This window comes from Lactuca virosa, chromosome 7 (assembly GCF_052849685.1).
Source record: "Lactuca virosa cultivar CGN04683 chromosome 7, Lactuca_virosa_CGN04683_v6, whole genome shotgun sequence".
NCBI classification, from domain to species: Eukaryota; Viridiplantae; Streptophyta; class Magnoliopsida; order Asterales; family Asteraceae; genus Lactuca; species Lactuca virosa.
This window is the reverse complement of record NC_136432.1, coordinates 259629004-259652861: the sequence shown is the minus strand read 5'-3', so window position 1 is coordinate 259652861 and position 23858 is coordinate 259629004. Positions and strand designations below refer to the sequence as shown.

At 33.9% G+C, this 23858-nt stretch overlaps 1 pseudogene; it reads left to right on the top strand.

Annotated features, from left to right (window-relative positions):
* Positions 1–22727: 22727 nt before the first annotated feature.
* On the top strand, positions 22728–23611 carry LOC145127739 (secreted RxLR effector protein 161 pseudogene; annotated as a pseudogene).
* The last annotated feature ends 247 nt before the right edge of the window (positions 23612–23858 follow it).

The window sequence follows — 23858 nt, the reverse complement described above, 5'->3', positions numbered from 1 at the left end:
TGTGTGTGTGTGTTTGTGTGTGTTTGTGAGAGAGAGAGAGGATTTTCGAATCAATTGGTAATTATATAAATATACATGCACTCTATATAGCGGATTTTTCGAATTCAAAGTCAAATGTAACAATACTCCTTAATTTATGTTTTTATTCCATCAATATATATGAATTAGTCTAATATTGTTTTTTTAAAATCTTATATATTCCTTAATTTAAGGGTATATGTGCATTTTAAAATTGTACTTAGTGTTAGATAATATGTAGACATATCTAATGTTATATATTAATATTATCTATTAATATTCTTATCGCTTCATTTAAAATTCAAACGAACAATGCTATCACTTCTTTAATTTTCGATAAAATGTCTGATACAGTTAGTCATATTTATGCATTGTTGAATTATACCCAGGGCTTTATAATTTGTACAACTTAAATTACGTATAGATTGGTCTAAAAGTGGTAAATCTTATCTTTTCTTTATATGAGGGAATATTCATTCAACTTTTGACCGATTCATTTTTCTAATGAGTTTAGATGATATATTTAAGACAAATTTGCAAGAATGGTCCCTGTGGTATGTCAAAACTAGCAATTTTGGTCCAAAATGGGTTTGGCTCGCAAGGATGGTCCAATAGTTTCGTTTTGTTGCGAGTTTAGTCCAATTTCCTATGAACTTTTTTATAATGACGGATTTGCCCCTTATTATTTTATTTTCCATTTTTCTTTTATTACAACAATTAAAAAACAATTAAAAATAAAACAAAAAAATCTTTCTCTCTCTCTCGCTCTCTCTCTCTCTCTCTCTCTCTCTCTCTCTCAACTCCCTCTCTTTTGATGCATCTCCTTTCTTCCTTTCTTCCCTGTTTCACAAACAAAGAACGGAGCACCAGTGGTTTTGACACCGGTGATGTTGTTGTGGTGACCATCGTGAACATCCACCACCTCTTCGCCTGTCACAGCACCACCACGACCACCATAAACTCCACTTCAGTTGTATGCCAACATCACCAACAATTCACCGGTGTTCCACCATATCCAGTCCAAGCCACCACAGTCGACGACGGGGAAAAGTAGTCGCCGACTACCATCGTTAATCACTGCCTTTCCCGACTTTCTCCATCCACCCCCTCACCCCTTTTGAATCTGCAACGATGACGAGAGAAGGAGACAGATGTGAGCTCGTCGACTGCCAGCCTTGTTCCGCCCGTCACAGTCGCTCAACGCCACCTCTCACCACCGTACATGACTTCACCACCCTCGTTACCTCTCTCCAGTCATATTGCACCGCTAAGGAGGAAACCCAGCTCCTCATGTCGCTCTACCACCCAAACAGCTTGGTGTCACCGCTGTTGTTGTGAGTTCTGGCCACCAAATGTAGTGATTTATTTCAAATCCAAACAGCTCGCCGGCAGGAAAGAAAAACAGGAGGCAACAAGTGTAGTGATTTATTTCAGATCCAAAATCAATGGTGGGTTTTCATTTCAGATAAGGTTTGTGTGTGGATTTTGTTTCAGATCTACCCTTCTTCATCTTCGTTTCAATTTTTTGAACCAAGAACATACCTACATTCAACTTTTGGATTTGGGTTTTATTTCAGATCTAAAATCAAGAACAAAGAACACCCATTGTGGATTTGGATTTGGGATGTTGGATGGTGACGGGTCACGACAGGGGGAGGCGGAGGAGCTGCCACAGTCGACTATGGTGGCTCTCTTCGCCGGAGAAGTGAGAAACGAGGGAGATCGACGAGTTGGAGATGAAAGAGAGGTCGAGGAAAGGGAGATTGTATGACACACACACACATATAGAGAGAGAGAGAGAGAGAGAGAGAGATTTTTATTCTTTTTCTTTTTTTAATTTTTGTAATAAAAAAATTGAAAAAGGGAAAACACCAAGGGCAAATATGTCATTATAAAAACTTTTAAAATGTTTGGACTAAACTCGCAACAAAACGAAACTATTGGACCATCCTTGCGAGTCAAACCCATTTTGGACCAAAGTTGCTAGTTTTGACATACCATAGGGACCATTCTTGCAATTTTCTCTATATTTAAGGGTGAGAGTAAGATTATACATTATCTCTTCTTTAAAATTTTATATTCAATCTTATCTAATAATCTTATTATTTTCTTAATATATGGAATATTTTTAAAAATTAATACGACTTATGCATTGAATAATTGTATCTAAAGAAACATGATTTGTACTACTACAAATTATGTATGGCTTGTCCTAAAAGTGGTAAATACTTTATATATATATATATATATATATATATATATATATATATATATATATATATATATATATATATATAAATCTTATTTATTCCTTCATTGAAGGAATACTCATTCAACTTTTGACAAATTCATTTTTCAATGAGTTTGAGATGGGATATTTAAGGGATACGAGTAAGATTATGCATTATCTTTTCATTAAAATTTAAAATTCAATCTTATCTCATAATCTTATCTTTTCCTTAATATATGGAATAATGTCAAAATATAATCTAATTTATGCATTGAATAATTATACCTAAATCATCATGATTTCTACTATTTAAAATTGATTATGACTTGTCCTAAAAGTGGTAAATGCTTTAAATGTATATTTGACTTGTACCCAATGCTTTGTAATTTTTATGACTTAAAATTATGTATGGTTTGTCCTACAAGTGGTAAATCTTATCTCTTTCTTAATTGAGGGAATACTCATTCAACTTTTAACTAATTCATTCTCCAATGCTCTTTCAAAAAAAAAATTCATTCTCCAATGCGTTTGAGATGAGATATTTAAGTGACAAAAGTAAGTTTATGAATTATCTCTTCTTTAAAATTTAAAATTCAATCTTATCGTTTCCTTAATATATATATATATATATATATATATATATATACCCTCTTATGTAAAGGGTAATCGATCAAGAGTGTTTGTATAATTAGAGTATGTTATCTTATTACCTCTTGGTTTGCGAAACTTATTTTTCAATAAAGTTGGTTTCAAAGTAATTCTCTTATTCTTACTTTTACTTGTTATTCTTGGTGAATCGATTGTTGAGGGAGTAACAACTAGTATCATAGCAGTGTTTAGAATCATCTAAAGTGATTCGTTCTAAGTGGCTTCTTCAAGTACTGAATCCTCCTCATCATCTTTTAGATTTAAGTCATCAAATAAATCTCCTACAATCGATGAAAACAACTTCTGCAGTGGCTAAGAAAGATAATGATAGTGCTCGAAACCATTAAAATCAAAATAATTGACACTATAACTGATTGACCAATTGTTCCATATAGAATTGTCATAGAAGAACGCAAGGAACCTACACATAAATAACTCCTATTTATCAGTGGACAGAATATGAAAGGAGAAAAGTAAATCTAGATGTTAGGGCTAGGGCCGCTATCAACTCCGCACTTCCATATATTGTTTATTATCTTGTGGAAAATTATGTTTCAGCAAAGGAAATGATACACTCTCAAAGATACTTATAAAGGGTCTGATAAAGTAACACACAACCATAAGAACACCCTTAATCATAAGTACGAATACTTCTTTTCTTATGAGAATAAACCTCTTGCTAGTCACATCCTGCTAAAGCGGAAACATGAACTATAACAGTTTATGCTTTCACGCACAAAGTAATAAAACACCAACCATAATCTTAAAGTAATTAAAGTTTACAATAATTATTGAAAGAACAAAATAAATCAAGTTTGCATCCTAAATTGTTTAATACAACCAAAAGCAAATACATAAATTATGGTTGGGCTTTTAACAACTTTCATTGATAGTTTCCTGAAAATCATGCAAAAACGAAAGATTAACTATGAAAATAGTTGGTTAGATCACAAGTGTTTTACTGTACACTATTTTGGAAAAGTTGGTTTGATGAATAATGTTACTAAGTAAGCAATTGTTTCATACACAATTCTAATTTAGAAATTTGAGTGTTGATGCGTTAAGTTACAACTAAGCCTAATGAAATGAATGCCCTTAAGTACGATGTTCTATCGTTAACATGGGATTGTATCGGTAATATGCATTCACATTGAAGTATGAGTGGGGTATGTCAACCCCAAGTAGCGCTATCCACAATGACCATTTGCTCAAAGTGGAAACATACAAGTACATCGACAATTGCTTAAAATACATACAATGGCATCACAATTTGTAATTTAGTAGACATGCTTTTCTCCCCAAAATTAAAGAGTAAAAGGGGGGTTGTGAATACTCACGAGGGAATTACACTAGTCTTAGCGTTGCGGTTTAGCTATTAACGAGGTCGATATCTACTCACGCCTTATGACACATAAAGTTTCTAATGGGATTTTGTCAATTTTTCAATAATCTAGTAATACTTAGTCACCTACTTTTTTTTATAAAGTGCCTTAAGTTTGTTAAATTCTCATTTTTAAATAGAATTATGGAAAATGTTATAAACAAAATTCCAAAAACACATAAATATTAATTCGGAAAAACAACAAACTTTATTTCCATCACCTAACAAATTGATATAAATCTCTTGTGATTTTTGGGAATTTGGATGTATGTATTATTATTTATTTCTATTTTATGCTAAAATAGGGAAGAAATTACAAATAAATAGAAGATAGTATCAAAAAATTCTATAAAAATGACCACAGTCATATATAGAATATTATATGTTAGGTAAAAATTCTAGATTTATTGTGGGTGAGAGTAGTTAAAGTTATTTATGTTGGGCTTTGAGCACTATAACACTCTTATGGTGAACATGCAACCCTAAATGTTTTGGATCTATGTTTTCTCTATTACACATGCATATTTTCAATTTTTCCAAAGCATTGTCCTAACTAACATACAAGTTGCTAAATGAATAGAACATCTACATAGATTACATACCTTTTGGAAGGACTAGTAGTTCTTGACCTTTGAAAGCTTGAGCACCTCAAGTGTGATGCCTCTAATGGTTCACAAACACCAATATGTAAAAGGATGACTTAAGAGAATAAGCTACTTATCTCAAAGATGGTGCAACCGATTTTGGCTCATGGAGGGTTATATTTATAGTGTTGCACATGCTAGGGTTACACTTGGTAAACCCTAATAACCCATGACTTTCCACATTCTCATGCTCCATGGGTTTAACCTCCATGGACTATCCATGGATTAGTTTAGCCCATAATCATGGATCATTAGCCCACACTACAAGAATGATTGATTTACATAATCAATCCCCATATATTTAATTAGTCTCTTTTGACCACAAAATTAATTCCAAATTAATTCTTGATCAAGACTAATTAAATAATTTCGTATTAATATATTATACTTGTAATATATTAATAAACCATAAATAACCTTATTCTCAAAATCCATCCTATCAAATTGCACTGGTGAAGGCAACCCAAAAGGACCATGCTACAATCGGGTCAAGTACATACCAGTTATAGTTATGGGCTTAGACACCAAATCCAACAATTTATGGTTCAAAGGTGGTTGTTATTCTTTGAAGCCTCGTAGTTCTTGCAATGAGCCTTGGAATAGTATTATTCGTATGCTTTCTAGTTTGCGTGACCGTCATATTGACATCATGTCTATGTGTCCTATAAGAGTGGGGGATGGGGCCTATACGTCCTTCTGGAAGGATAGATGGGTGAGTGATTTACCTCTTGAAGATACTTTTCAGAGGATTTTTGCTTTGGATAACTATAAAATGGAGTCTGTTAAAGATCGATTTTCCTTTGGTTGGGGTCCTGATACCTTTCGTCGGGTTGCCTAGGGGTGGAATTAAGCATACTCATCAGGAAGATTTTATGTTTATTATGCAGGATCTTCAGCTTCAGCCTAGACCTAATAGATTGGGATGGACCGGTGTCTCTGTTTCGTCATTTTATTGACAATATTATGCTTGATGTGAGTGGTTTGGAGATTAGATGGAATAGTTGGGTCCCCATTAAGATTAATATTCTAATATGGAGAATCAAGCATCTTGGTATTCCTAATAGGGAGAGATTATCGCATAGGGGGCATTGAGGTGGAGTCGATCCTCCGTCTTGTTTGTCATGCCGCTATGGAGACGATTAACCATATTTTCGTTAGGTGTATGGAGCTAAATGATATCTAGAGACATATTTCTATTTGGTGGAATGTGCAATTGCATGATCAATGGACCATTTCATCTCATTTTTCTTGGGCTGATTCGACTAACATGTGGGGAAGTTAACGCATGGCTTTGGATGCGGTTATTTTGACGACCTTTGGTGTTTGTGGAATTTTAGTAATTCCACAGTTTTTGAAATGGCTAATCCTAGGAAATTCATTCTTTTTTATAATATTATTGATAGATCATTTTTCTAGATTTCTAATAGAAGTAGTAAAGCTAAGCTAGGTTGGACCCCCTAGCTTCATAATCTCATTTTAGCTTCTATTATGTTGTAATGGATTCTTTCTAGCTCCTTGCTAGTTTTATTTATAAATTTTCTGTCGTTAAAAAAAATCTCAAGTGGTTTGTAAGTCCTTCGGTTAGATTTCAAAACCCATGCTTAAATATAAAGCAAAAATACAAATAACTATCGAACAATGATTAAAATGGTTGAAATTTTATCTCTTAATGGTAATGTATATTAATTCCAGAAATTTTTAGAATTTATTTCCTGATGGAATTATTTTTTGAGAATTTATCACACTATTTCATACTACTTTTATACAAAAGTAAAGAAAAGACATGTGTAGCTGAAATTCCATAGAGTACTTATCATAAGCTTAGAAAAGTTGGATTCTATTTTATTTTGTGTTTGATGGATATATTTAAACACCATAACAATCTTAAAAAAATTAGGAAACAAAGTATAATCGAAGAAAAATACTTACTTTAAAGCCACCAGCAGTACCGAGATTTATAATAAGGTCTGCTTTTAATGGTTGAATAGCAGCACAAGTCACAAGAGATACGGAAACAGTGTTGACACTGTCAATTCCTGATAAATAATAACAATAATAATAATAATAATAATAATAATAATAATAGTAATAATAATAATAATAATAATAATAATAAATAAATAAATAAATAAAATTTAGTTACATCCAGATGTTTGTAAAGAATAACCGACCAATAACAATGACCTAAAGTAGCATCCTTCCCTGTGGTAAGGACCCGAGTTTCTTTCGGTCAACGACGTTAGCTTCTATTAGTCGAATAATTATTTATGCCAATGATTTTAGTTTTATGATGTTAAAATGGAATATATTAAATAAAAATATTGTTATTTAATATCTAAAAGGATTAATTAGTAATTAAAAGGTAAATAATTTAATTAATGGATTTATGAGATTATAAGGTTAAAATAATTCCTTAAAGGGGTTTAAATGGAATAGAGGGGCCGAAATGTCATTAAAGGACGGTTAAAATGTCAAGTTATCTACGGACCAAATTGAAAAAATTCATCTCATAACCCCAAGGAAAAGCGATCGACAGGTTAATGTGGTTTCATCAGTTTCTTTTATTCCTTGGTCTATATGAACACAGGAGGATCGATTTCTTCCAGCCTTGGGGTTGTTGTATAGCTGATTAGAATGGAAGAACGAGAGCGAGAGAGAAGAGCGACAGAAAGAATGAGAGAGTGAGGAAGAGAAAGCAGGTGCGACTATGGTTCCAAGGAGGTGTTGCTATTGCATTTGAGTCCATTCTAAATTTGATTTCCTTGCTTCCTAACCCTTTTAGCTGTCGTAGAAAGCTCAACACCACCAGTTGCCACCATCAAGAGCCCCTATGCCGCCAGAAAACACCCTTTAGGGTCGTTTTCAAAGGTAGTTGTGTGAGGGATGACTTCCACCTCTAGGGTGGTTCTTTCTTGAAGATTTCTTCTTATTAAACCATGTTCAAGTATGTCCCAAGCATGCTAGTTCAAAGAGTGGGGAATTAAAAGTATGGTTATGCCTTAATTTGGTCTTGAAATCTTCCTTGCTTGATCTTGTATAAATCTCCATTGTTCTTCACTTTGTAACTAAAAATGAGAGCTTTGTAAACCTAATGAAATCTTAGAATTTTATAATGAAAGGACTTATCGAGGTAAAAACAATTATATGGTTGTGATTGATTCCTTTCCAACCTCAAAATGGCTTAATGGTGGAGAAAATCCAAATCCTAATTGTGTTCTCTCTTATTAGCATCATACTTTCATTTTTTCCCTTTAAAGCTGAAGGTTTGTAACGATCGGATACACCCAACTATGAATACCAAAGAACAAACAACCAAATCAAAAATTAAATAGAAAAACAAAAGAACACGAGCAATCACACAGATGCTTTTACTAAGAAAGAATGTTCTCACCAAGAGAATTAGGTCACAAAGACGTTCACCAAGACATACATTAGGGTTTCACCTAATTTTGATTATATACAATTACAGTAACTGATATCTTATTAATCAAGGGATGCATACCTATCTAAGTAAGGGTCTGATCCTAATCACTAAGATTATGGATCAGATATATATATATATATATATATATATATATATATATATATATATATATATATATATATATATATATATATATATATATATATATATATATATATATAATATACATAAGATCACCAAGATCATTGGTTTACACTGACGCTGATAAGATCTGGTGCTTGCGGTGGCGTTTGTGGTAAGCGTGCAGTGTTTGACTCATCAGATCATAAGGTGTGACTATAAAATCTCCCTTATCTGATGATGTCAAAACTAATCTTCAACAAGTTCTTTAGCATTTTCTCCCCCTGAAGATGAGAACTTCCTTTCTTGAATCTGATGGCATAGTCTATTCTTCACTTTGAGAAATTTTCCCGAACATAGATGAAAGTATATCAAAGACAGCTTATGGAAGATCATATGTTGAAAATATATCCCCCTGAGCAAATGAAGAGTAATGGTGTCTCCCATGAGAATATTTTGTCGTGATTGGTATCTCCCCCTTTTTGACATCAACAACATTATGGTACTAGCGGAAGCTATCAGCGTATCTAATTTACTCCATCAGCGAATCGGGAATGCAACTGACAATCAAGTGATATTGTGATGTCTCCTGATAGTATGGGTTTGAACTATCAGTCATTGACATGGTGTTACGAGATCTCATCAGTGTATGGCTATATATGCTGAATCATTAACTTCTTTTATTATAATAATAAAGGGAAGTAATGGAATGGTGCGTGTAATATATTTCGGTATGAAATGTACCCATCGACAAAGAGTGTCGAAGTTTTATCAGTGTATGGAAAATACAATGAATCATTCACATCTTCAATAAAAGATATGTTGGGAGAGAATGGGTAGGTGCGTGTAATATATCACGGACAATGATATACCCATCGGCCCAGATTTTTCGAATTCTCATCAACGTTTGAATTTATACATTGAATCATAAAATTCTACAGAATAATGCAAGGCAAGAATGGATTGGTGCGAATGATAAGCTACCGTACATAGCCTAACCATTGGCACGAATGTTTCAAGCTCTCATCAATGTATGGTATGTTACGCTGAATCATAAAGTTGTTAAGAAGAATTTATGGGCAAGAAGGGATTGGTGCGTGTGATAGCCTGTGGTATATAGACTAACCATCGGCACAGAGTTTCAAACTTTTATCAGTGTGTGGTATATCACAGTGAATTGTTAAGTTTTATCAACGAGAGATTGAGGAGATAATGGAGTGTTTCAATCACGCTTAGGTGATATCAGCATGAATCATAAATAGTGTAAACTTATCAACAAGAAATGGTTTATTTTATGTATCATAAAGTTAAGTCTCAGCCTAGAATTTAGAATTCTCCATCAATTCATTTAATACGGTACAAGACAAAAATGGTAAAGAGATAATAGTGTAAGAAATGGTTAACAAATGAATAGTTAAAAAGGAATATACAGTTTTTTCAGAGAAAGTTGTCTTTAATTAGTTTCCTTTCTTCGAGATATCTCCCCCTCAATACAATCTATAAAAAAAGTTCACAAACAAGAACAAACAAATCAATACCAAAATAATTCACAACAAACCTAGAGTGAAGATGTCTTTAATCGTTGAAGTGCTGCAAATAGATTCCAAGCTTCATGTTCACCAAGAACAAGAGAAGAATAGGAACCAGTATTAGTAACCAACGAGTTAATGGGCTCTAATCTGTTTAACCATTGAGTTGACAATATCAACACGAGGGAACTCTAGGTTTTATCAGATTATGATTCAGTAGATGAAAGCAAGACTCATTGTATTTATGGTGGCTTCTCACATCCATAACAGTTAATGGGGGAGAAAGAGGGAATTGTCAACAAGAAGAAGATATGATGCCAATATTCTTCTCAATAGCTAGAGCATTCAGAACATTCTGAATGGCCCTAACTCTTTCTAACTCTATAAGGAAGATGTGAAAATTTACTGTAGATACAGTGTTGATAGACCTGACAATATAGAATAGAGAGAAAAGAAAATACTTGTAAACATTAGATGCAAACCTTGAGAAAACTATGTAGTCTTCTTTAATGAAAGCATAATAAAAGAAGCACCTGTTTTTGTGTTTTTAGTTTTAAGAAAGTAAATAAAATGAAAGTTATTTTAAGGGAGTTAGAAAAGGATTAAGTCATTGGAAAGCATGCCAAGATCTGCAATCAATTTACTCAGGGTCTTCTCGTCCAATGCCTTAGTGAAAATGCCAGCCGGTTGATCAGTGGATGGAATGTAGAATAGCTCCACCTTTCCTTTTTGAAGTATGTATATGATGAAGTGATGATGAATTTCAATGTTCTTGGTCTTGGAGTGTTGTATCAGGTTTTATATAATCTAAATGGCATTGGTATTGTCATAGAAGATGGGAGTTTTTGAGAAGCTGAAACCATAGTCTAAGAGTTGATTCTAAATCCAGAGAATCTGAGCACAACACCTTCCAGCGGCTACATATCCAGCTTCAGTAGTAGAGCAAGCCACTAAGGTCTGCTTCTTGTTGGACCAACCCACCAGACTACTTCCCAACATTTGAGCCCCTCCTGAAGTACTTTTTCAATCAATACCACATCCACCATGATTTGAATCAGTGTATCCCACCAGATTGAACTCAAAATCATGAGGATACCATAACCCAAGATTGGGTGTATGCTTTAAGTAAAGAGAGATCCTTTTCACAGCGAGAAGATGAGATTCCTTAGGATAGGCTTGATGTCGAGCACACAGTATGGTGGAAAACATAATGTCAGGGCGACTAGCAGTAAGATAGAGCAGTGATCCTATCATCCCTCGATACAGGGTTGTATTCACATCACCACTAGTTGGATCAACGGATATAGGCGACGATGAAGACAATGGAGTTTTTGTTGGTTTGCTATTAGAAAAGCCAAACTTCTTCAGTATATCTGCAATATATTTAGCTTGACAGGAAAAGATTCCATTAGTGAGTTGTTTAACCTGCAAACCTAAAAAGAAGCTTAGTTCACCCATCATGCTCATTTCAAATTTTTTGGCCATAACCTCAACGAACTCAGAACTTAGTTTCTTATCAGTGGATCCGAAAATGATAACATCAACATACACTTGGGAAAGGATTATGTGAGATCCTGAATTCTTGATGAATAAATTGTTGTCAAATTTTCCTCATTTATATCCACTCTCCATAAGATAACTAGACAATGTGTCATACCATGCCCTGGGTGTCTGCTTCAAACCATAGACAGCTTTATCAAGACGATATACAAGATTAGGAAATTCTTCACTTTCAAACCCTGCAGGTTGTTTTAGAAAGACTTCTTCTTGAATATCCCCATGTAAGAAGGATGTCTCTACGTCCATTTGATAGACTTTGAAATTTTTTAATGAAGCAAAAGCAAGGAACAAAAAGATTGGTTCAAGTCTAGCAACAGGGGAAAAGGTTTCATCATAGTCTAACCCTTCAAGTTGACAAAATCCTTGGGCCACAAGTCTTTCTTTGATTCTAATAATAATTCCATCTTGTTTTTGAGCACCCAGCGAGTACAAATGATGGTTTTTCCTTGAGGCATCAGAACTAGAGTCCACACACGATGACGATCAAGCTCATTCAGCTCTTCTTGCATTGCTTTGATCCAGTTAGCTTCCTTGAGAGCATCAAAAACATTTTTTACTTCGATCATCGAGAAAAAATTCACAAACATTCAGAAGTTGTTGTTAACTCTGCTACGAGTGAGAATCCCAGAATTTACATCTCCAATGATTTGAGATTCCGGATGATCTTGAATAGTTCTAGGATTAGTACTTTCATTTGTGTTATTCGGAATTGAATCTTCCTGATTTGAGGAGTTAGATGGCTCATCTTCTTCAGAGACGAAATCCTAATCTTCAGAGTTAGAATGAGAGTTAACAATTTGATCAATATTGGCAACAACAGGATCAGTGACATTTGGCAAGAACTAGGGAACAGGGTCTGAAGGACTAAAAGTGAGTTCACTTAGAATGGAAGAAGGATGATCAATTCGATCGTGGATGAATGAGTCTTCATCAAACGTAACATGAACAGTTTCCTCAACTGTTTTCCTTGAAATATTGAATACCTTTACCTCCTTGGACACACTAGAGTATCCCATGAACACTCATTCATCAGCTTTGGCTTTGAACTTTGAACGCTAATCTCTTTGATTTAAAATGTATCAGACACACCCAAACACATGAAAGTAAGAGATGTCAGGTTTTCTCCCCTTAATCAGCTCATAGACAGTCTTCCTATGACACTTAACAATGATGGAATAGTTTTGAGTGGAACAAGATGTGTTAAAAACTTCAGCCCAAAAGGATAGAGGAAGACCAGCTTCAACAACCATAGTTCTCCCAGCTATAATGAGAGTTCAATTTCATCTTTCATCAATGTCATTTTGTTGAAGGGTTTAATAGCAGAGAAGTTTTGAGAGATTCTCGAATTTAAGAAAAAGACTTCTAGGGAGGAGTTTCTAAATTCAGTTACATGATCACTACGTAATTGTCTAACTTTATGATCATAAAGAACTTCCCATTGCCTAATGAGTGATATGATTTCGTCAGTAGCATGACCTTTCTTTCTTAAAAATATTACCCAAGTAAATATTGAATATTCATCTACGATGATGAGAGTGAACTTCTTCCCAACTATTGAATTAATTAGGACCAATCAAAAAGGTCCATACGGAGGAGATGAAAGGGTTTGATGATGGAGGAAAAGGACATTCGCTTGAAGGAAGACTTGGTTTTCTTTCCTTTTTCACACGTTAAACATAGTTTATCTTTGACAAACTACATCATAGGAATTCCTCACACAAGCTGATTCCCAGATTCAGTGTTGTTAACAGATCATTGAGGAAACATGATGAGAATTTTGTTTATAGAATGAAATTCACCATTATAGATAAGAAATTTTAGCAGGATCTTGGTGGAGGGAAAAACATACTCATGATGAGGAGGTTGACGAGAAGGATCGATAGTAGATAAATGAGATACACATTTGGTATTACCATTAGAGTCAGTATTACAATGTGTATTAATCAATGTTTGATTTATGTAATAGGTACTTAAAAAATATATTTTTAAAATCTTTCTCGAGACTATCAGCATTATAAAAAGTTTGTTTGGTTTCAACCTTTTTGATTAAGGACACAACGCCTTCAACATCACCCCCAAGGATTTTCTCATACTGGTCAAGAATTTGATCATTTATAATTCTCGTGACATTACAGTCTAAAGAAGCCCAGTTATTTAAAATAAGTTGCATGCTTCTTGCATGATCAACGCCTTTTTCTTTTCATCGCGAAGAAAATTGTTGGTCAGTGAGATACAAGTGTTTTCTTTTTCTAAACGAGAAAGAGAGTCCTAAAAAAATAGTTTTTCTTTGGGATTTTTGAACTCAATTTTGAGAGAAGATTTTTTTTAAATAGATAGATCGAAACGTAAATGATCAAACATGTCAGTTTTTTAATGGATGAATAGTTAATGAAATTGTTTACGTGATACGTTGAGGTTGAGTCCCAGTCCTGAGACTTAGAGTCTGTAGCAGCTTGAGAAAGGTCAGCGTCAAATGTACTAACGATGTCTCTTGGTGCTTCAACATGAGACTCAGTGATTTGAGCCATGAGACACTTACCTTTTGATACTTTATCATCTAAACTCCTTCTTTGTCAAAGGAAGATGATAGGATAATCATCATCTCTTGTGTAGTTGAGAAATTCTGAACCAAACGATAAACATGATATGGAAGAGAGTTTCCAATAGCAATCCTCGCCTTCACGTCGTGATTTAAAACTCATTTCTCTTCCTTGCTGAATCCCAGCATAGATTTATGCTTTAGTTCACTACCGGATGCATTGGCATTGGAGAATCGATGCATAGAGACGACGGGACCATTATTAATGATATCAAGCATGTCGTAGTCCATGATCCAAAGAACATTCATGGCCTTTGATTTCCAAGCAGAAAAATTGAGTTTATCGACAGGAGGAATCTTGTTGAGAGTAGGCGACTTGGGAAAATAAGAGGTCGACATGATAACTTGAGTGCATTGTAAACCCGCTTTCATACCAGTTGAAGGATTGTATCGATCGGATACACTCAAGTATTAATAAAAAAGAACAAACACTCTAATGATGATTATATACAATTACAATAATTGATATCCCACTAATTAAGGGATGTATACCTATCTAAGTAAAGTTCTCATCCTAATCACTAAGATTACAGATCAGATAGCTATATATATATATATATATATATATATATATATATATATATATATATATATATATATATATATATATATATATATATATATATATATATATATATATATATATATATATATATAACTGCCTAATATACCAAAGATCACCAAGATCATTGGTTTATGTTGATGTTGATAAGATCTTGTGTTGGTGCTGACGCTAGTGTTGGCGTTGGTGGTCAGTGTGTAGTGTTTGACTCATCAGATCATAAAGAGTGACCTTACAAAATCAATATGCTTAGAGTCATGGTTTGAAGTTGGAATTGTCTTTTTGATTCAATGAAGTGTTGCGACTGTTAAAAGCTTAATTTCCAGCTTAGGGGTTGTTTATAAAAAGACTTAACGGATAAGATGCCAATTAACGTTTAAATGTTAAAGTTGGGAAATAATATGAAATTACCTATTGTGTCCCTATTTATATAAAAAATGAAAAATCATAGAAACTCGAGTTTAAGATCGGTCAGTCCATAAAGTTCCAATTTTGAGTCTAATATGTCTTGATTTTTCCCTTGATTTGGTGGTGGTTCTAACTATGGTGAAAATCATAATTTTCATTTATTGGTCATAAATTAGTTGCATTGATATCCCATCTTGTAAAATACATAGTAAATTGTAGAAAAATCTTATGGATCTGTACAAGTAGTCCCTAGAAAGATAAAAGACTTAACTACTAGGATATAGAAAATCATTGTAACTTTGGTAGGCATTGGTGGTGTTAAAATGGATTCGATCAGGCTCCTTTTTTAGGTCAAAATCTTAAAATTAAGTGTAAAAGTTTGTATATATATTTAGGGTATAAATAGCCATTTTTAATCTTAATTACTATTATAGGAGTGTTTCAAGGTGAGTTGGTGTGACTGAGTTTCCAGGCTACAATTGGAGGTTTACTCTTCTACTCTAGGTGAATTTGTAGTTTACTTACTAAGGTGCATAATTGAAACGTCCAATCTGTAAATGGTGATTGGATTTACATTAGGATGACCTTTTCATTACTTGTGCTTTATTATCATATGATATTTTTGATACTACCATATGTGTTGTGATATTGCCATATTATGAGTTATTTTCTATGATGTTTTCACTTTGATAAATTTGATGCATATCACAAGCTATTTTTTGGGAGTGAGTCGATAACTTTCTTAAATTTAGTGCATAACCAAAAATAAAATCTCAAAAGTGGATTATTGATGCAAATTAGGATTATTCTAGAATTGTTAATGCTTGTTTGGTAAATCCTATTATTTGCACATTGTGTATGGTTATACCTTGGTATTTGTCGATATGATGTTATGATTGATATGTGCTAATTGAATTTGCATGCGGTGATTATGCCTAATGAATCGATAGTCATATGGTATGCCATTTATTTACATGATATATTTCTTGAAGCGGTTGATCGCCTTGCAAGCTTATTTTGAATTAAGGTTGCTTTTGCAGGTTATAAGGGTGTTATGGGTAGAACCTTGAAAAACTTTATTGTTGATAGAGCTTAAGCCATATCAGTTGTTAGTTGCATAGTATTTCTAGATGGTCGTGTGACACGTGGTTCACGTGTACCCTGGTGTACGAGAATTGGATTGGTGTTGGCTTTATGTTGTGTTCGGATCAAGCATCACTTGGGAATCGGGAGGTGTATTGGTAGAGTTGGCACCGTTTGTATCGATCTTGAACGACTCCATGAAGTACTTTTACTTTGAAAAGTCAGAGTACCAAAAGTGGAGTCACGGGGTTGGTGTTTCGGGTGGAAGTCATGATCCAGTTATAGCATTCGACTAGGTGTGCATAGCAGTGTTGAGCGATGTGTTTCTATTGGGTTAGGTAGCACTAAGGGACACTTGTCTATCATACGGTTTGATAGATATAATAAAAGGTATATATATATATATATATATATATATATATATATATATATATATATATATATATATATATATATATATATAATATAATATAATATAATAAAAGGTTAGTTATATATTAAAAGATTGAATTTATAACAAAATGTTGGTTATTTAGTAAAAAGTTGAATAAATAATGAAAGGTTGGTTATATATGAAATGTGATTTTTTATATGTTATGGGTTGTTTATATTTATACGTTTGATCATATATTTTATGTAGCAAAATTGTGATTGAACATTTATACATGTATATGTTTCAATATGCGATTGAATGATTATGATATTTGGTTTTTCGCTAAGTGGTATTTGTTTCTCATTTTTTATGTTTCAACGTAAAATGAATGATTGTCCCATTTGGGGTTTGTAGTTTTTATATGCAACATTTATGAACTCACTCAGCAGGGGCTGACATTTGTGTATTGTCTCTTTTGTGCCTTATGATTGGTGCAGGCACTTTAGGATTTTGGCCTTGATGAGAGGGGTTACTTATGGGTTAATTATGTTAATTAGACGATACCATTTTGGATATGTTTAATGTTCTATCAAATTGAACATTACTTTTGTTATGTCTTAAATGGTATGAAATTATGATTTTGATTTTGAAGTAACGTGGTGATTTGAAAATGTTCTAAAATAAATCATTAAATGTTCCACTAACGTATTATGTTAAAAAGTGTTTTAAAAGTAAAAAAGATGTGGTAAATCACGACATAAAACCTAATGTTTACATTCAGTCCTTTTTGTAAGAGCCGTGATAGTGGACCCAAGGTGTTCCTTTTGGGAACCTGTGTGATTAAATTTGAAAATTATAGTCAAATTATATATATATATATATATATATATATATATATATATATATATATATATATATATATACACACACACATGAGTGTGCATATATATGTATGTATGTTTATGTGTATGTATATATAATGTTCTCCTTCAAATATCTAGCACAACCAGCTAACATCTTCACTAAAGTTTATCAACCAAGTTTCTTTCAACTCTTAGTTTCCAAACACAACTTAGCTCATTCCCCTCCAACTTGAGTTCCAACTTGTGTCAGAGGGTTATTAGCATTTCATGTATATCTCGTATAGCATAGGAGTCTACAAAGGTAACATCCAACCTAGTCTTCCAAACGTTTATCATCAACAAAACATAACATCCATCGTTCTTTTGCATTTCATTCAAAACTACATGTTACTGAACCAGCTTTTTATCATCAAGCTAAAGGGAATAAAGATTAGGAAGCAGCAATGCACAAGGAACTTCAAGCTCTTGTCTCAAACAACACATGGCATGTCGTTAAACTTCCTAAAGGCAAGAAACCCATTTCATGTAGATGGGTTTACAAAGTGAAATACAAGGCAGGTGGCTTAATAGAAAGGCATAAGGCCCGGTTAGTTGCCAAGGGATTCACTCAACAGGAAGGAATAGATTATCGTGATACTTTCTCTCCAGTAGTCAAGTTCAATACTGTGAGATGTATAGTATCTTTGGCTGTAAAGAAAGGGTGGACCATTCAACAATTAGATGTCAATAATGCCTTCCTTCATGGTGATTTACATAAAGAGGTCTACATGAAGATTCCTACTGGTATTCAAGTTGATTCTCCTCATCTTGTTTGTAGACTTAAAAAGTCATTGTGTGGCTTAAAACAAGCATCCAGGCAATGGTATTCTAAACTTTCTGATGCTCTCAAAGTTCAAGGTTATACACATTCTCATAATGACTATTCTTTTTTTCTAAAGAAAACCAAAGATTCCATAGTCATTGTTGCTGTGTATGTTGATGACATACTTGTTACTGGAGATAATCTTGCAGAAATCACAAAGTTAAAAACTTTCTTGATGATAAGTTCAAAATCAAGGATTTGGACAAATCAATTTCTTTCTTGGTCTTGAATTTACAAAAGTCACAAATGGGATGATTGTACATCAAAGCAAATTCATAAGAGAATTGTTAGCTTCATACTCAATCAAAGAAAGTCCTCTTGTTTCATCTCCATTGCCACCCAAAGTTCATCTTCTTCCCAAAATGCCTAATTCTCTCAAAGATCCTACTGAGTACAGACAATTAATTGGCAAACTGAATTTTCTTCTTCATACAAGACCTGACTTAGCTTACTCAGTTCAATATTTGAGTCAATTCAATCAATAGCCATCACAAGATCATTTTGATGTTGCTATGCATACTTTACGCTATCTCAAAGGGACACTCCATCAAGGTTTATTCTTCAATAACACTCAAAATTATAAATTGGAGGCATATTGTGATTCAGACTGGGCAGCTTGTCCTATAACCAGGAGATCCGTTAGTGGTTTCTTCATTATGTTTGGTGATGCACCTATTTCTTGGAAATCCAAGAAACAACTCACTATTTCATTATCTTCTGCTGAAGCAGAATATAGGTCTATGAGGAGAGTATGTTCTGAATTAGCTTGGTTGAGCCGATTATTCCATTAACTTGACGTGTCTCACATTAATCCAATTCCATTGAAATGTGAAAACCAAGCAGCTATTTAAATAGCCACCAATCCAGTTTTCCATGAGAGGACCAAACATATAGAGATTGACTGTCACTTTGTAAGAGAAAAACTACAAGAAGGGTTGATTTCGTTGTCCCATGTTAGCTCTGATGCTCAATTAGCAGATGTCCTAACCAAGTCATTAAATGGAGTTCTTCATCAAAAAGCTATTTCCAAGCTGCATCTACAGTCTACAGCTTGCGGGGGGTGTTAGACTTTGTTATCAAATGACAGTTAGTTAGTTAGTTGAAGGGTATTGTTGTAATTTCATACAGAAGTTTGTTAGTTCTGTTTGTTAGAAACAGATATTTATGAGTCAATGTATATAGCTCAGTTAGATCATTGTAATGATACAGATTCAAATACTATCTTCTCTTTCATCTTCTTTCTCTCAAAGTTTCTTTAATGGTGAAAGATAACATGGTATCAGACTGAATTCGATCCTCAATTTTTCTTCTGTTTCATTTCAATGGCGGAATATTCTTCCAATTTCAACACAATCGATGCATCCAGTCCCTTTTTCATCGGATCTTCAGATAATCCGAGTTCCATTCTCGTATCTAATGTCTTCAATGGCTTAGGATTCAATTCCTGGAAGAGATCCATGACGATTGCACTTTTCTGCAAAGAATAAACTTGGCTTTGTGGATGGTACTATTGTTCAACCAAGTTCCACTTCTCGTAATCATGCTTCCTGGCATCGTGCAAACTCCATGGTCATCAGCTGGATTTTAAATTTTGTTTCAAAGAACATAGCAGATAGTGTTCTTTTCTTCTCCACTGCATCTGAAATCTGGAACGAATTGCATCAACGGTATGAGCAATCTGATGGTGCTGTCATTTATCAGATGCAACAACAGTTATACTCATTGTCACAAGGTGTTGATGATTTTACTTCATATTTCACTAAATTCACCAAGATCTGGGATGAAATTTGCATGATTCAATCCATTCCTAACTGTACTTGTGGAGCTGCTACTACAATCAACAAGTTATTTGAAGATCAATGACTTATTCAACTTCTTATGGGCCTAAACGAGTCTTATAAGATCATCAGGGGACATATATTAATGATGAAACCTTTGCCTACTGTTTCAACTGCTTACTCCATGATTGTTCAAGAAGAAAGGCAAAGAGGAATTAATCTTCCTTCATCTATTGCCATTGATTCTCTTGCTATGCAGATTTCATCTGATTCATCAAATATGTCCAAGAAAATTAACTTGTAATCATTGCAAAAAGCCAGGTGACACCAAGGCTCAATGTTACTGGCTCAATGGCTTTCCTGCAAACTTCAAGTTTACTAAAACTAAGAAGGAAGAGCCAAAATCTACTGTTCAGAATGTGGTTCACACTTCATCTCCAATGATATCTCAGGATCAATATCAACAGTTGCTTCAACTCCTTCAAAACAATTCCATTGCTTCTCCATCATCCACAATTCATTCTGGTTCTTCTCTTACTGATGGAGCTATGCAACCTTAAGGTACAATTTTTGATTTTAAACATTTTGCTGCCAATGTTTACAAATCATCAAATTTATTACAATCACATTTATCTTGGATAGTAGATTCTGGAGCAACTGATCACATTTGTTCCAATAAATCTCTTTTCTCATCATTGTCTAAACTTTCACAGACTCAATTCATTGGTCTTCCTAATGGCAATGATACCACTGTTTCCTTTGTTGGTAATGTGTCATTACATGAGTCTCTTGTTCTTCAAAACGTTTTATATGTTCCTTCTTTCAAATATAATCTTGTTTCTATTCCCAAGATTACTTCTCAATATCAAACTTTTGCCATCTTTACTGATAATCATTGTCTGTTGCAGGACCCTTCAGTAAAGAATAAAGTTGCACTTGGCTCTTTTGGCAAAAGAATCAATGATCTATATGTTTTTCATCATCATGTAATACAAAAGAATCTTTCATTTTGTTTTTCTGTATTACATCCTATGAATAATTCTTGTTTCAATGTAATGAATTGTTCATCTTCTACTATGAAATGGCATAGAAGATTTAGTCACCTTCCGATTAACAAGTTACAATTACTTTCTCTTGTTAATACATCTGATAATTCATTGATTGAGTCTTGTGACATTTGTTTCAAATCTAAACAACACAGACACCCTTTTCCTAAAATCATTTCTGTTACTAATAATGCTTTTGATCTTGTTCATGTTGACATTTGGGGACCTTATAAACATTTCTATCATGATGGTTTTAAGTACTTCCTTACCATTGTTGATGATCATAGTCGCCATACATGGGTTCATATGCTTTCACATAAGAGTTATGCCCTTACTTTGATCCAAAATTTTGTTAGTTATGCTAAAAATCAGTTTCACAGAAATGTCAAAATCATTAGAACTGATAATGCTTTTGAGCTTGGATCAAGTCATGAAGGAATTGCATATTTTCAATCCATGGGCATACTTCATCAAAAATCAACTCCTCACACCCCTCAACAGAATGGCCTTGTTGAAAGAAAACATAGGCATATTTTAGAAGTTGCAAGATCTCTATATTTTCAATCTGGTTTGGGTATTGCCTTTTGGAGTGAATGCATCAAGACTGCTGTTCATCTTATCAACAGAATGCCCACCAAAGTTCTTCACAATGTCACTCCTTATGAAGTTCTAATGGGACAGAAACCAGATTTGTCACATTTGCGAGTGTTTGGATGTTTATGCTTTGTTGCTACATCACCTGTTGGACGTGATAAATTCATGTCAAGATCTCATCCCTGTGTTCTTATTGGATACCCTACTGGTCAAAAAGCTTATAAAGTACTGAATCTAGTTAATAATCATATTCATGTTTCAAGAGATGTTATTTTCTTTGAGGATTTATTTCCTCTTCATTCAATAATTAAACATCCTTTACATTCATCCTTTTCTCATCTTCCAACCAATTCAACTGATATTCTTGAAAATTCCAATTATACCCCCGAACCTTCTTCTGAATATTCACATACCAATGATCCCATTCCTCCTTCCATTCCCACTCGCATGTCTACTAGAATACATCAACCACCAATAAGACTTCAAGATTACATATGCAATCATGTTGGTTCTGATCATATATGTTGTCATACTCTCACCAATATGTGCATACCAGATGCAACTTTTACTTCATAAACAAAACATAACATCCATCGTTCTTTTGCATTTCATTCAAAACTACATGTTCCTGAACCAGCTTTTTATCATCAAGCTAAAGGGAATAAAGATTGGGAAGCAGCAATGCACAAGGAACTTCAAGCTCTTGTCTCAAACAACACATGACATGTCGTTAAACTTCCTAAAGGCAAGAAACCCATTTCATGTAGATGGGTTTACAAAGTGAAATACAAGGCAGATGGCTTAATAGAAAGGCATAAGGCCCGGTTAGTTGCCAAGGGATTCACTCAACAGGAAGGAATAGATTATCGTGATACTTTCTCTCCAGTAGTCAAGTTCAATACTGTGAGATGTATAGTATCTTTGGCTGTAAAGAAAGGGTGGACCATTCAACAATTAGATGTCAATAATGCCTTCCTTCATGGTGATTAACATAAAGAGGTCTACATGAAGATTCCTCCTGGTTTTCAAGTTGATTCTCCTCATCTTGTTTGTAGACTTAAAAAGTCATTGTATGGCTTAAAACAAGCATCCAGGCAATGGTATTCTAAACTTTCTGATGCTCTCAAAGTTCAAGGTTATACACATTCTCATAATGACTATTCTCTTTTTCTAAAGAAAACCAAAGATTCCATAGTCATTGGCTGTGTATGTTGATGACATACTTGTTACTGGAGATAATCTTGCAGAAATCACAAAGTTAAAAACTTTCTTGATGATAAGTTCAAAATCAAGGATTTGGACAAATCAATTTCTTTCTTGGTCTTGAATTTACAAAAGTCACAAATGGGATGATTGTACATCAAAGCAAATTCATAAGAGAATTGTTAGCTTCATACTCAATCAAAGAAAGTCCTCTTGTTTCATTTCCATTGCCACCCAAAGTTCATCTTCTTCCCAAAATGCCTAATTCTCTCAAAGATCCTACTGAGTACAGACAATTAATTGGCAAACTGAATTTTCTTCTTCATACAAGACCTGACTTAGCTTACTCAGTTCAATATTTGAGTCAATTCAATCAACAGCCATCACAAGATCATTTTGATGTTGCTATGCATACTTTACGCTATCTCAAAGGGACACTCTATCAAGGTTTATTCTTCAATAACACTCAAAATTATAAATTGGAGGCATATTGTGATTCAGACTGGGCAGCTTGTCCTATAACCAGGAGATCCGTTAGTGGTTTCTTCATTATGTTTGGTGATGCACCTATTTCTTGGAAATCCAAGAAACAACTCACTATTTCATTATCTTCTGCTGAAGCAGAATATAGGTCTATGAGGAGAGTATGTTCTGAATTAGCTTGGTTGAGCCGATTATTCCATTAACTTGATGTGTCTCACATTAATCCAATTCCATTGAAATGTGAAAACCAAGCAGCTATTTAAATAGCCACCAATCCATTTTCCATGAGAGGACCAAACATATAGAGATTGACTGTCACTTTGTAAGAGAAAAACTGCAAGAAGGGTTGATTTCGTTGTCCCATGTTAGCTCTGATGCTCAATTAGCAGATGTCCTAACCAAGTCATTAAATGGAGTTCTTCATCAAAAAGCTATTTCCAAGCTGCATCT